The following is a 14,908-nucleotide window of genomic DNA, read 5'->3' on the forward strand; positions in this document are numbered from 1 at the left end:
TTATTCATAAGTTGTTATGATACACACAGTCGAATGCCTTAGCGTAGTGAATAAAATACAGGTAAACATCTTTCCAATATTCTTTATTTTCAGCCAAGATCCGTCTGACATCTGCAGTGATATTCCTTGTTCCACGTCCTCTTCTGAATCCGGCTTGAGTTTCTGGCAGTTGCCTGTTAATATACCACAGCAGCCACTTTTGAATGATCTTCAGCAAAGTTTTACTTGTGTGTGATATTAATGGTATTGTTTGATAATTTCCACATTTGGTTGGATCACCTTTCTTGGGAATAGGCATAAATATGAATTTCTTCCAGTTGGTTGGCCAGGTAGCTCTCTTTCAAATTTCTTGGCATGGACAAGTGAGCACTTCCAGTGGTGCATCCATTTGTTGAAACATCTCAACTGGTATTCCGTCAGTTCCTGGAGCTTTGTTTTTCGCCAAAGCCTTAAGTGCAGCTTGAACTTCTTCCTTCAGTAGCACTGGTTCCTGATCTTATAGTACCTCCTGAAATGATTAAATGTTGATCAATTCTTTTTGGTATAGTGACTATGTGTATTTATTCCATCTTCTTTTGATGCTTCCTTCATCATTCAGTATTTTCCCCATAGAATCCTTCAGGATTGGAACTCGGGGCTTGAATTTTTTCTTCAGTTCTTGAGCTTGAGAAATGCCGAGCCTGTTCTTCTCCTTTGGTTTTCTAACACCAAGTCTTTGTACATTTCATTACAATACTTTACTTCATCTTCTTGAACTACCCTTTGAAATCTTCTGTTCAGCTCTTTTACTTCATCATTTCTTCACTTTGCTTTAGCTACTGAATGTTCAAGAGCAAGTATTAGTGTTCATTTGCATTGTCTCCACCTTTGCTATTGTAAATAATGCTGTAATGAACATTGGTGTACAAATGTGTTTTTAAGTCCTGCTTTCAAGTCTTTGGGGTACATACCTAGGAATGGAATTGCCTAGGAATGGAATTGCAGGGTCATATAGTAATTCTATGTTTAACTTTTTGAGGAACTGGCAAACCTTTCCACAGCAGCTACACCATTTTACATTTCTACTAACAATGAGTGAAGGTTCCAATTTCTGCACACCCTGTCAACAATTTGTTATTTTTTGTTTTTCTAATAATAGTGTGAGGTGGTATCCTATTGTGATTTTGATTTGCATTTCCCTAATGATTATTGATAGTTGAACATCTTTTCATGTGCCTACTGGCCGTTCGTATATTTTCTTTGGTGAAATATCTATTCAGATCTTTACCCATTTTCTTAAATTGGGTTGTTTGTCTTTTTGTTATTGAGTTGTAGGAATTCTTCACATATTCTGAATATTAAATCCTTTTCAGATACATGGCTCTCAAATATTTCTTCCAATTCTGTAGTTCATCGCTTTACTTTCTTGAGGAAGACCTTTGCTGCACCAAAGTTTTAAAAATTTTGTTGAAGTCCAATTTATGTTTTTTCTTTTGTTGCTTATGCAGTTAGTGTCATATCTAATTATTAATTTTCAAAAGCTAGATCCAGAAGCTTTACCTGTATGTTTTCTTCTAAGAGTTTTATGGTTTTAGGTCTCACATTTAGGTCCTTGATCCTACTTAATTTCGATATGATGTTTTATCCAGCTTGCCAGTATTTTGTTGAGGATTTTTGTATCCATATTCATAAGGGTTATTTTTCTGTAGTTTACTTGTGATGTCTTTAACTGGCTTTGATATCAGGGTAATATTGACCTCATATTAGGTACAGTTTCTCAGTTAGAAGTGTTCCCTCTTTTATTTCTTGGAAGAGTTTAAGAAGGATTGATGGCACTTCTTTAATTGCTTAGTAGAATTTCCCAGTGGAATTATCAGCTTCAGGACTTTTTTTGTAAAGTTTTTGATTCCTGATTCAAACTTCACTTGTATGGATCTGCTGAGATTTTTTATTTCTTCTTGAGTCATTATAGGAAATTTTTGTGTTTTTAGTAATGTGTTCATTTCACCTACATTATCTAATTTGTTGGCATACTTTTTTTTTTCATAGTATTCTCTTATAATGCTTTTAACTTGAAGGGTTGATAGTAATACTTTCATTTCTAATTTTAGTGATTTGCATCTTATTTGTTTTTTTTAATTGTCAGTCCAGCTAAAGGTGTGTCAGTTTTATTGATATTTTCAATGAACCACCTTCCAGTTTTGTCGGTTCTTTCTATTGTTTTTATATTCTCTATTTATCTCTGCTCTGATCTTTGTTGTGTCTTTCCTGCTAATAGCTTTTGGCTTGGTTTATTCTTGCTTTTTTAGTTTCTCAAGTTATAAAGGTAGGTTATTGACTTGACATCTTTCTTCTTTGTTAATTAAGGCATTTACCACTGTAAATTTCATTCTGAGCACTTCCTTCACTGCATTCCATAAGTTTTGGTATGCTGTGCTTTCATTTTCATTTGACTTTTAATTTTTTTTAATCTCTTAATTTCTTCCTTGACCCATTGGTTGTTTAATTTCCACATATTCATGTATTTTTCAGTTTTCCTTTGTTGTTAATTTCTAGTTTAATACCACTATAGTCAGAAAAGATACTTTGTATGATTTCAGTGTTTTTAAATTTTTGAGACTTGTTTTGTAACCTAGCATATGGTCTATCCTGGAAAATGATTCACACGTATTGGAGAAGAATGTGTGTTGTACTGTTGTTGGAGTGTTCTATATATGTTAGACCTGGTTGGTTTATAGTGGTGTTCACTACCTCTGTTTCTTTATTGATCTTATTTGTAGATTTTCTATCCATTTTTTTTTATTAAAAGTAGTATATTGAGGTCTCTCACTATCGCTGTAGAACATCTATGTCTCCCTTGAATTATGTCAGTGTTTGCTTCTTGTATTTTGGGACTCTGATGATACCGAAACCAAAACCCATTGCTGTTGAGTCAATTCCAACTCATAGCAACCCTATAGGACAGAGTAGAGCTGCCCCATAAGGTTTCCAAGAGTGCCTGGTAGGTTTGAACTGCCAACCTTTTGGTTAGCAGCTGTAGCTCTTAACCACTACGCCACCATGGTTTCTGTATATATTTATAATTGTTATATATTCTTCATGAATTAACCTTTTTATCATTGTATAATGCCCTTCTTTGTCCTTTATAACAGATTTTGAGTTAAAATCTATTTCATCTGATATTAATATTGTCACCCCAGATCTCTTTTGATTAGCATCTGCATGGAATATTTTTTCCATCCTTTCACTTTCAACCTGTTTGTGTCTTTGGGTCTAAGATGTGTCTCTTATAACAGCATATAGATAGATCTTTTTTTTTTTAAATCTATTCTGCCAGTCTCTGCCTTTTTTTTTTATTAACTTTTATTGAGCTTCAAGTGAACGTTTACAAATCAAGTCAGACTGTCACACATAAGTTTATATATACCTTACTCCGTACTCCCACTTGCTCTCCCCCTAATGAGTCAGCCCTTCCAGTCTCTCCTTTCGTGACAATTTTGCCAGCTTCCAACTCTCTCTATCCTCCCATCCCCCCTCCAGACAGGAGACACAAACACAGTCTCAAGTGTCCACCTGATATAATTAGCTCACTCTTCATCAGCGTCTCTCTCCTACCCACTGTCCAGTCCCTTTCATGTCTGATGAGTTGTCTTCAGGAATGGTTCCTGTCCTGTGCCAACAGAAGATTTGGGGACCATGACCGCCGGGATTCCTCTAGTCTCAGTCAGACCATTAAGTCTGGTCTTTTTATGAGAATTTGGGGTCTGCATCCCACTGATCTCCTGCTCCCTCAGGGGTTCTCTGTTGTGCTCCCTGTCAGGGCAGTCATCGATTGTGGCCGGGCACCAACTAGTTCTTCTGGTCTCAGGATGATGTAGGTCTCTGGTTCATGTGGCCCTTTCTGTCTCTTGGGCTCTTAGTTATCGTGTGACCTTGGTGTTCTTCATTCTCCTTTGCTCCAGGTGGGTTGAGACCAATTGATGCATCTTAGATGGCCGCTTGTTAGCATTTAAGACCCCAGATGCCACATTTCAAAGTGGGATGCAGAATGTTTTCATAATAGAATTATTTTGCCAATTGACTTAGAAGTCCCCTTAAACCATGGTCCCCAAACCCCCGCCCTTGCTCCGCTGACCTTTGAAGCATTCAGTTTATCCCAGAAACATCTTTGCTTTTGGTCCAGTCCAGTTGAGCTGACCTTCCATGTATTGAGTATTGTCCTTCCCTTCACCTAAAGCAGTTCTTATCTACTAACTAATCAGTAAAAAACCCTCTCCCACCCTCCCTCCCTCCCCCCCGTAACCACAAAAGTATGTGTTCTTCTCAGTTTATACTATTTCTCAAGATCTTATAATAGTGGTCTTATACAATATTTGTCCTTTTGCCTCTGACTCATTTCGCTCAGCATAATGCCTTCCAGGTTCCTCCATGTTATGAAATGTTTCACAGATTCGTCACTGTTCTTTATCGATGCGTAGTATTCCATTGTGTGAATATACCACAATTTATTTAACCATTCATCCATTGATGGACACCTTGGTTGCTTCCAGCTTTTTGCTATTGTAAACAGAGCTGCAATAAACATGGGTGTGCATGTATCTGTTTCTGTGAAGGCTCTTATTTCTCTAGGGTATGTTCCGAGGAGTGGGATTTCTGGGTTGTATGGTAGTTCTATTTCTGTTTAAGACAACGCCAGATAGATTTCCAAAGTGGTTGTACCATTTTACATTCCCACCAGCAGTGTATGAGAGTTCCAATCTCTCCGCAGCCTCTCCAACATTTATTATTTTGTGTTTTTTGGATTAATGCCAGCCTTGTTGGAGTGAGATGGAATCTCATGGTAGTTTTAATTTGCATTTCTCTAATGGCTAATGATCGAGAGCATTTTCTCATGTATCTGTTAGCTGCCTGAATATCTTCTTTAGTGAAGTGTGTGTTCATATCCTTTGCCCACTTCTTGATTGGGTTGTTTGTCTTTTTGTGGTTGAGTTTTGACAGAATCATATAGATTTTAGAGATCAGGCGCTGGTCGGAGATGTCATAGCTGAAAATTCTTTCCCAGTCTGTAGGTGGTCTTTTTACTCTTTTGGTGAAGTCTTTAGATGAGCATAGGTATTTCAGTCTCTGCCTTTTGATTGGAGAGTTTGATGTATTTACATTTAAAGTAATTACTAATGAAGAAGGATTTACTTCTGCCATCTTGCTGGTTGTTTTTTATATGTCTTCCACCTTTTTTTTTGTTCTTCATTTTTTTCATTATTGCATTCATGTTTAGTTGATTTTTTTTTTAACAAACCATTTTATTCCCTTCTTGTTTCCCTTTGTGTATATTGTTTATATATTTTCTTTATTGTTACCACGAGAATTTTAACATCTTAACTTTATAATAACCTAGTTTAAACTGATACCAACTTAACTTCAGTAGTGTACAAAAGTTGTATTCCTATATTGATCCCCTTACCTCTTTATGTCTTTATCACAAATTACATCTTTATACATTTTGTGCCCAAAATAATTTATAATTTTTATGCGTTTGCAGTTTTAAATTATGTAGAATATAACTACTCAAATTGGAGACCAAGATATAAATCTGGCTCTTCCATTTGCCCATGAAATTACCTTTACTATAAGTCTTTTTTTCTACTTGTAGCTTTGGGCTGTTTTCTAGCATCCTTTCATTTCAACCTGAGGGAATCTCTTTAGTATTTCTTGTGGGGTAGATTTAGTGGTAACAAACTCCTTTAGCTTTTGTTTGTCTGGGAATGTCTTAATTTCTCTCTTATTCTTTTTTTTTTTTTAATTTTTCATTGTGGTAAAATTACATATAACAAAACATTTGTCAACAATATATGTACTGTTCAGTAACATTGATTATGTTCATCATGTTGTGTAACCATCACCGCTATTCTTTTCCAAATTATTTTACCACCATTAACAGAAACTCAGTGCCCCCTAAGCAGTGACACTCCCTTTTCCCTATCCTCCCATCCAGTTATTAATTGTTAATAAATTAGGTCTCTGTATATTTGCCTATTTCATGTAAGTGGGATCATACATTTGTTCTTTTGCAGTGGATTTTTTTCACTCAGCATAATGTTTTCAAGGTTTGTCTGTGCTGTAGCACTTCATCTCATTTTGTTGTACTTCAGTCATCTTTATGGCTCAGTAATATTCTGTTGTATGTATATACCATACATTGTTTATCCATTCGTCTGTTGATGGACATTTCAGTTGTTTCCACCTTTTGGCTATTATGAATAGTGCTGCAGTGAACATTGGTGTACAAGTTCCTCTTTGCATTCCTGCTATCAATTCTTTTGGGTATATGCCTAGGATTAAGATTGCTGGGTTGTATAGTAGTGCTGTGTTTAACTTTTTGTGGAACCACCAAACTATTTTTCACAATGGTTGTACCCATTTTACATTCCCACCAGCAATAGATGAAGATTCCATTTTTATCACATTATCACCAACTCCTGTTATTTTCTGTTTTTTTATCATAGCCATTCTGTTGGGGGTAAAGTGGTATTTCATTGTGGTTTTTATTTGTCCTTGTCCTTATTAGGTGCCATTGATTTGGTTCTGACTCTTAACAACCCTGTGTACAACAGAAAGAAACACTGCTCAGTCCTGTACCTGTCTCACAATTGTTGGCTATGTTTGAGCCCATTGTTGCAGACACTGTGTCAGTCCATCTTGTTGAGGATGTTCTTCTTTTTCACTGACCCTCTACTTTACCAAGCATGATGTCCTTTTCCAGGGGCTGGTCCCTCTTGATAACATGTCCAAAGTATGAGATGACATCTCACCATCTTCATTTCTAAGGAGCATTCTCGTATACTTCTTCCAAGACAGATTTGTTTGTTCTTCTGGCAAAACAAAAAAACAAATCCATTGCCATTGAGTTGATTCCAGCTCATAGCAACCCTATAGGACAGAGTAGAACTGCCCCATACTGTTTCCAAGGAGCACCTGGTGGATTTTGAACTGCTGACCTTTTGGTTAGCAGCCGTAGCTCCTAACCACTACACCCCCAGAGTTTCTGTTCTTCTGACAGTCCATGGTATATTCAATATTCTTCTCCAACACTGTAATTCGAAGGCATCAGTTCTTCTTTGGTCTTTCTTAGCCATTGTCCGTCTTTCACATGTATATGAGGCAATTGAAAATACCATGGCTTGGGTCAGGTGCACCTTAGTCCTCAAAGTGACATCTTTGCTTTTTAATACTTTAAAGAGGACTTTTGCAGCATATTTGCCCAATGCAATACGTTGTCTGATTTCTTTACTACTGCATCCACAGATATTGATTGTGAATCCAAGTAAAATGAAATCCTTGACAACTTTGATATTTTCTCCATTTATCATTATGTTGCTTATTGGTCCAGTTGTCAGGATTTTTGTTTTCTTTATGTTGAGATTTTTATTTGCATCTCCCTAATTACTCCTGGTGGCATAGTTGTTAAGAGCTCAGCTGCTAATCAAAAGGGTGGCAGTTCAAATCTATTAGCTTCTCCTTGGAAACCCCATGGGGCAGTTGTACTCTGTCTTATAAGTTCGCTATGAGTTGGAACTGACTCAACGACACCTAACAACCACCACCACCACCACCACCACCACTACCACCACCACCCAACACCCAACACCACAACCACCAACACCATCGCCCAACAGCACCACCACCACCCAACACCACCACTACCACCTAACAACACCACCACCACCCAATAGCACTAACTTATGATGTTGCATCTTTTCATGTGTTTCTTGGCCATTTGTATATCTTCTTTGGTGAAATGTGTTTATGTCCTCCACCTGTTTTTTGGTTGGGTTGTTTGACTTTTTGTTGTTCAGTTGTAAGAGTTCTTTATGTCTTATCTTCTAATTTGCTGTTCTTCTGTCAGCTGAAATCTGCTGTTGAGCCCCTCCAGTGAATTTTTTCAGTTCAATGATTACAATTTTCAGCTCCAGAAATTCTTTTTTTGTTTTTTTTTCTTTATTGAAATTCTCTTTTTGCTCATGTATCATTTTCCTGACTTTTTTTAGTTCTGTCTTGTTTTCCTTTAGTTTTTTAAGCATATTTCTTGCTGTGGTTTTAAACTCTTCTGTGAACTATTTGGGCTTCCATGAGGGTGATTTCTGTCACTTTATTTTGTTCTTTTGAATGGTCCATGCTTTCCTGTTTCTTTGTATGCATTTTGAATTTTTTTTTGTTGTTGGAATTGGGACATGTGAATATTATAACGTATTAGCTCTGAGTCAGAATTGATTTGACAGCAATGGGCAAATTAGCCCTGAGACTCAAATTATCCCCTTTTGCGAGGATTTTGAATTTTCTTTTAAACTTATTGTTGAGGGTTGTAATAGTCCATCTGATTAGAGACCTCCCCTAACTATTTTTGCAATGGCTGCCTTCCTGGATATGTGGGACACTGAGGACTTCGTTCCTCTGACTGCCCAACTAGTGCTTCGAAAGAGATTTCCTTACACTCCAGGGAAAAAGAAAATAATAATAATAAACTAAACACCACACAGACACACTTCTTCCTTGGCTCTTTGTTGGGACCCTTTGTCAACCCTTGGACTTGCGGTAGTACTCTTAGGGGTCCACATGAGATGAAAGCCTAGGGTATTCTCAGATATTTACTAAACATGCATTTTGCCCTTAAGCTTGCATGTGGCTTCCTCAATTTCCCTGTGTACACGTAGCTTTCGAAAGGGCTAATTTCTACAAGAAATTCTCACTCTGAGGTCTGTTTGAGCTGTTAGGAGTTAATTGTATACTCCACTCACACTGTTTAGTTCCTTGTGACTAAGGCAGTCACAGCCTTCAGGCATTGCTTACCACTCCCTTTGCCAACCTCTGTGTGCTCTCAGGCAGGCTAAACCTAGGGGAGCACCCTGCTGCAGTCCTTTAGACAGCCCCAGAGAGATCAGAACAGACACATACAATATTTCGCCAGCAAAGTCAGCTCTGCTCGCTGCAGATCCAGAAACTGAGTCCCCTTTTTGAGAGCCTAGACCATGATCTCCTGCCACAGTGAAGCTGCAAGTTGAGAGTAGCATGGGCAGTAGAAAAGGAAGTTTTTCTATCGCTTATAAGTTGCCTTATTCTTGATTCAGTGTTTACTTTGTTGCTGCAGCCCTCTGATTGCTTTTTAGAGTTCTTACAGAGATAAATCTAAAGACTTTCGATTGTTTTCCTTGCTGATTGCATGGGGGGAAGGGAGTGTAGATCAGCTCGCACCACCATCTTTCAGCGAGTGCACTGACCTTTTAAGGTAATTGCTGGGGATGTATCTGAGAGAATCTAAGGCTTCAATTCCCTGCTTAAGATTTCAAGTTTTCTGAAAAAGGAAAAAAAAATCTTAAAATGAAAATATCTTCTAACAGGAGAAACAAATGCCAGATATGTGTAAATGGGAGCAATCCTAGAAATAGACTCTAATGAAACCCATGCTGTGATGAGTTTTATTTCTTATCACCATTAGTAATGTGAACTCCATCCCCTTCATTATTTATTTTCCTTTTTTACCGAAGTGCCCCATCCGTGATGAGGGGCTCAAACACAATGTTACAGTGATGTGGTTCTGCATGTTAATGGAAATTAGCAACAGATAAAATGTTTCTTAGGGGCCTCTGTTATCAAAGACTCTATCTCAGGAAGCTTTTTAAAAAATCCAGCCAGCCTCTTCAAGGACATTTAGTTCAAGAACCAGGGGTAGCCATTCGATTTTGGAAAACATATATATTTAGCTCACAAAACTGTGCTGTCATTTCCCTCTTAGCCTCCTTAAGTTATTTCTTTCATCCTGGAAGAAGGTGAAGATTTACAATCACGTTTTATTGGTACTTTTCTCCATTACACAGATGATAAATTATTGAGAAGCCATTTGGTCTATAAAAATGAAATACACAACCACCCCCATCCAGCAGGCCGCTTGAACTGGCTCCAGCTGCTGTGAACTGCTAAGGCCCTGGAGTCAGAAAAACAAAGCAAATCCTTTACTTATTAAGGATTTGGTCCTTTGTGGGGGGATAGAGAGGAACAATGAACCAGTGGACTATTGGCTGTCTGGATGCTATTGAGGGCCACAGAGTCAGCTTTTCTCATTGCCCTGGAAAAATTCTTTCTTCAACTGAGTGTTGGAGTTCAGAGATTTTGTACTTATATTTTAGCTAGTTCTCATTTTGGACTCTGATCAGAGATAGTCATAAAAAAAATAATAATAATAATTGATATGATTTTAAAATTTTCCCATACTTTATATACTCAGTCTTTACCTCTTTTTGGTCACCTACTCCTTTGAGAATTTGATAAGTTATGAACTCTGCGTGTCCTCACCAATGGCACTAACGCACATACACCTAAAAGACTTCAGGGTGTTTATGATCTTCTTGCCCACCCATATACCTGACTCTTTACAAATCATTGAATCTTTCCGATTAGATTGTATTTTCCCAGTGTTTTCAAAAAATATATGTTTGATAATATAGTTATAAACTATTCCTCTCCCTTTCAAAAATAGAAGATTGTTTCATTGTGATCTTGCCTTTTATGTGAAGGTAAAAATCAGTTGATTTCGTTTTTATTAAATAAGATTTCATTTTAATTTACGATACTTATTTTTCTAAATTCTTTAACATTTTAAAGCTCAGATTTAGACTCAGGCACATACTTATTTCATATTTTAAAATCTGCATCTTTTTTACTAAAATCCAGAAAATTCCAAGATTAGTTTTTCCCCAGTTTAATATATTTGAAAATATGTATATATTAATAATCTGTCTGCAGTATAATATAGTGCCAGTTATTCTGTTCATATATTATCATCGGAGTGGTTAAGTGCTACGGCTGCTAACCAAAAGGCCGGTGGTTTGAATCCACCAGGCACTCCTTGGAAACTCTATGGGGCAGTTCTACTCTGTCCTATCGGGTTGCTATGAGTCGGAATTGACTTCGATGGCGGTGGGCTTGGGTGGGCTATATTATTATCTGGTATTACACTAAAAGTTTTCTGAAAACCATTAACTGGTGAGATATTCTTGGTGAACTCCTCACTTGTTAGAGCTTGAGATGTGAAGGATTCTCTCCTTCCCAATATGTTTTGCATACTTACAATAGCATTGATAGAATCATTAGTATGGTATGGTTTCTAGAAGGTACAATTTCAGAGGCAGGCAGTTATGGCTGTCTAAATCTTCTCATTATCAGGCAAAATATTTATCCTCACAAGTGTTCTACTTAGGAAACCCTGGTGGCGTAGTGGTTAAGTGCTATGGCTGCTAACCAAAGGGTCAGCAGTTCGAATCTGCCAGGTGCTCCTTGGAAACTCTATGGGGCAGTTCTACTCTGTCCTATAGGGTCGCTATGAATCGGAATCAACTTGATGGCACTGGGTTTGGTTTTGGTTATCATATACTTGAATGCCTTCCAGGTCTGGATTTCATCATGCAAATTGGTATCTGCTTTTTGCTATTTCTGTGCTAATCCATTACAGGCCATCACCTTCTTGATGATCCCAGCTGTAAACAGTGTCACCAGGGCTTCTGACCAAGCCAGTGAAGCCTCATCCCTCAGTGCGTGATGACCATCAATCTACTAGTTGCTACTCGTTTACCACAACCAACATCTCCAGATAAGCCATCACAGGAAACTGTTTTGTATGATGTCAAGTTGACAAAATCCTACAGTTTTCCCTGGGCTATGGATGCCTGTCATTTCCATTGTTGAGCTGACTTAGTGAGCATCCCCATAGTCTGAGATTCCGGGCTTTGGGGTTAGGTACATAGGTTTTAAATCTCAGCCGCAATACCTGCTAACTCAGTATGGGGCTCATACTGCCTCTCTTGCTGGGTTAGTCAAAGAATTCGAGGTAGTATCTACACAACATGTCTTAGGTGCTCAAAAAGCGGTCATTGTTGACCTTAACGACCTTCAGCCATACTCCCTGCATCTGAAATACTAAAGGGAACCCAAAGGTTTTTCTGTTAGTTATGCATGAACATAAACTAGCACCGATATTTTATGCTGAACTGGGAGAGTCCATAATATTACGTGAGACTAAAGAGAAGGCAAGTTCCTCTGCTAATTGTTAAGGCAGTTCTTATGTTGGAATAGTGCATCTTTGGAAAGACAGTTCAAACTTCTGAGGCCTAGACTGGAATCCAGAGCAAGATGGCAACGTGAACAGGTTTGTGTTACTGTCTCCAAACAAACACATGTACACAAACAAAAAAAAAGTAGAAATTAGTCAAAAGGTTTACAGAAACTAAGTGAACACTGAACAAAGAAAAAGGCAAAAACATCAATACAGTAGAAAGTTTTAGTTTTCAATATGTTGTACTCTACCACCTCCCTAGTTTGGTGCCCTCTTAAAGCTGAGTTGGCCCGTATTTCCAGAAGGGAAGCCTGTTCTAAAGCTCCAGAGTAAATAGAGCAGACTTTATTTACAAATTTATTGTGAATGTCTGTTATAACCTGTCCTTGGGGCTGTCAGGGCTCACCTGGACCCACTATTCACGTTATGAATATCAGGCCTTGAAAAGATTTTGGACAATTCTTATCTGGCATATAAGTAGGCTGTCTGAAGCTGTTTTTACCATGTGCCATATCTAGAAGCAAAAGGGGCTTACTGGAATTCTGAAAGTTTAAATAAGGTCCAAAACTCGAACCTTGACTAATATTTAAATTAGGTTTACCTGTTTTTTTTTTTTTTCCTTTAATTTAAATGGGCTCAGGAATACTATTGGCAAAAATCCAGGTACTTTCTTGAGGAATAAACAATATTATTTACTGTTTGCCCAACTTAGTCCACTTGGGAAATAGAATGTACAGAGGCTCAGACCAGAATGGACTATTGAATTAACCTTGGCCATGGTACTTGCTCAGTACAGAGGACTCTGGAGATAGGTGGGTTTACATATGCAACTCAGCTGGATCAAATTCTGAAAGACTGAAATGCAAAATAAAGGTTCTTGCTGCCTGAGCTGTTTTAAATGGACTCTTTTCTCTCTCACACTGGTCTGTAGTTTGCGCAGATGCAAAGTCTTTCTGTTCTGTTGTTTCCAGGGATGTTAAGTTTCCTCCTAACTGGTGAGCATGTGCCAGGGTCATTGTATATGGCCAGGCAGGTTATGCATGGCACAAGTCCAGGGTGTGCCTTTCACATCACTACAATGTGTGTGGGGCCCCTGAAGTTGAACATGGCACACAGAAGCCTGAGAACTGCTTCAAATGCAGGTGACAGAGGATTAGAACTCCTCTTCTTACTGTAATTGTCCTTTAGATGTTGGCCTAGTCTGGCAGGAAAAGGTGGTTTTGGTCCTTGAGTTTCTGCAGAACAAGCAGAAGTCACAGGTTCTTGTTCTAAGAATTCTAGAAATTGTTCAATATCTCTGCTTTACATGACCGGTCCCCAGAAACCTACTTGATCCATTAACAACAGTGCGGTGTTGGCTTAGGGCCAAGCTACTGAGATTCTGCAGGGCTCCTCATGACTCCCCTCAGTGAATCATTCTTCTGAGGGACTTGGAGGTTAAGGTCCCTGGTTTGCAATGAATTATTTAATAGGGCCTTTCTTTGTGACTCACACACAATAATTGAGTGAGACTATGCAAATAAGGTGCATGGAACCTGTGATGGTTGGGGTTAATGTGTCCATTTGGTTGGGCCATGATTCCCAGTATTGTGTGGTTATCCTCCATTTTATGTGTTACAGATCCTTACCCCTACATGTTGATGAGGCAGGATTGGTGTAAGGTGTGTCTTGGGTCGCAGCTTTGCAGGAGTTGTGACTTAAGCCCCATCCTTACTAAAGTTGCACCCTTTCCTGAGGTGTGGCCTGCATCTAAGATTTCTGTGTGTGTCCTGGTGAGGCTCCCTCTCTCTCCATGTGGATCCTGCATCTGTTTCGTAATCAATTGACCTCCCCAGGGGCCTGCTGTCTGACCTGCTGATTCTGGGATTGCTGGTCTCCACCACCTCTTGAGCTGGTGGCCTGTCCTGTGATCTGATTTGCCAGTCTCCACAGCTTTTTTTTTTTTTTTTTTACAGCTTTGTGAGCCAGCAGTCTGTGGTCTGAACTACTGATTTGGGTTCCTCAACTTCTGCAGCCTTGTGGGTCAGGAGAAGCCTATTCCTAACCCATGAATTTGGAACTTGCCAGCCTCCACAAATGCGTGAGCCATTTCCTTATATAGTTCATGAGTTCTGTGAGACGTTGCAGCAAATCAGGGAACCCAAAGACAGGAGAGAGAGTACCGAGGGGAGAAGAAATAGTTGATGTTAGAGATGTTGGAGTGGTACAGCAGCTTGGGAAAGTTGGACATTTGGGACATCTCTAACCTTCTCCTCATAGGAACCAATTTTGTGCTGATTCTTATAAAAGAAATTAGTCATTTAATTCCTAAACTACTAGTTGGTGGACAGAGATGGGAGATGAGGCAAACCTGGAGATCTGTGACCAGAGCTGGCCCCAGGCGAGGCTGTACTGGAACTGGTTCACTTCTAATATGTCTCCATCTATTGTTTTAAACAGGACCCTTTTATTTAGGAGAGATAGAAAATCCAACTATAAATGACTTAAGTAAAAATAAAGTGGATTTATTGGCTCATTTAACTGAAAAGTATATGAACATGGCTGGCTTCAGGTGCACTGGTGATGTTATTAAAACTTAGTGTCTTTCTTTCTTCCTCTCTCCTGTTGGGTTGCTCCTCCCCTGCTGTCTGCAGTTCTCAGCTCTGCTTTCCCCTGTAATTGCCTTATCCCAAGGCAGGTCATCTGTATCTGTTGGTGTCCGGCATCTCCAGGCTTATATTTTACAAGCTTGGTAACCTCAGACAGAAGAAGTGTCCTTAGTAATCTCAGAGGAAAAGAGCCCAAAGGCTGAAAAAGAAAAATAAATAAAAAACCAAAATAAAACAAAAT

Source organism: Loxodonta africana, chromosome 16, assembly GCF_030014295.1.
Source record: "Loxodonta africana isolate mLoxAfr1 chromosome 16, mLoxAfr1.hap2, whole genome shotgun sequence".
Taxonomy (NCBI): Eukaryota; Metazoa; Chordata; class Mammalia; order Proboscidea; family Elephantidae; genus Loxodonta; species Loxodonta africana.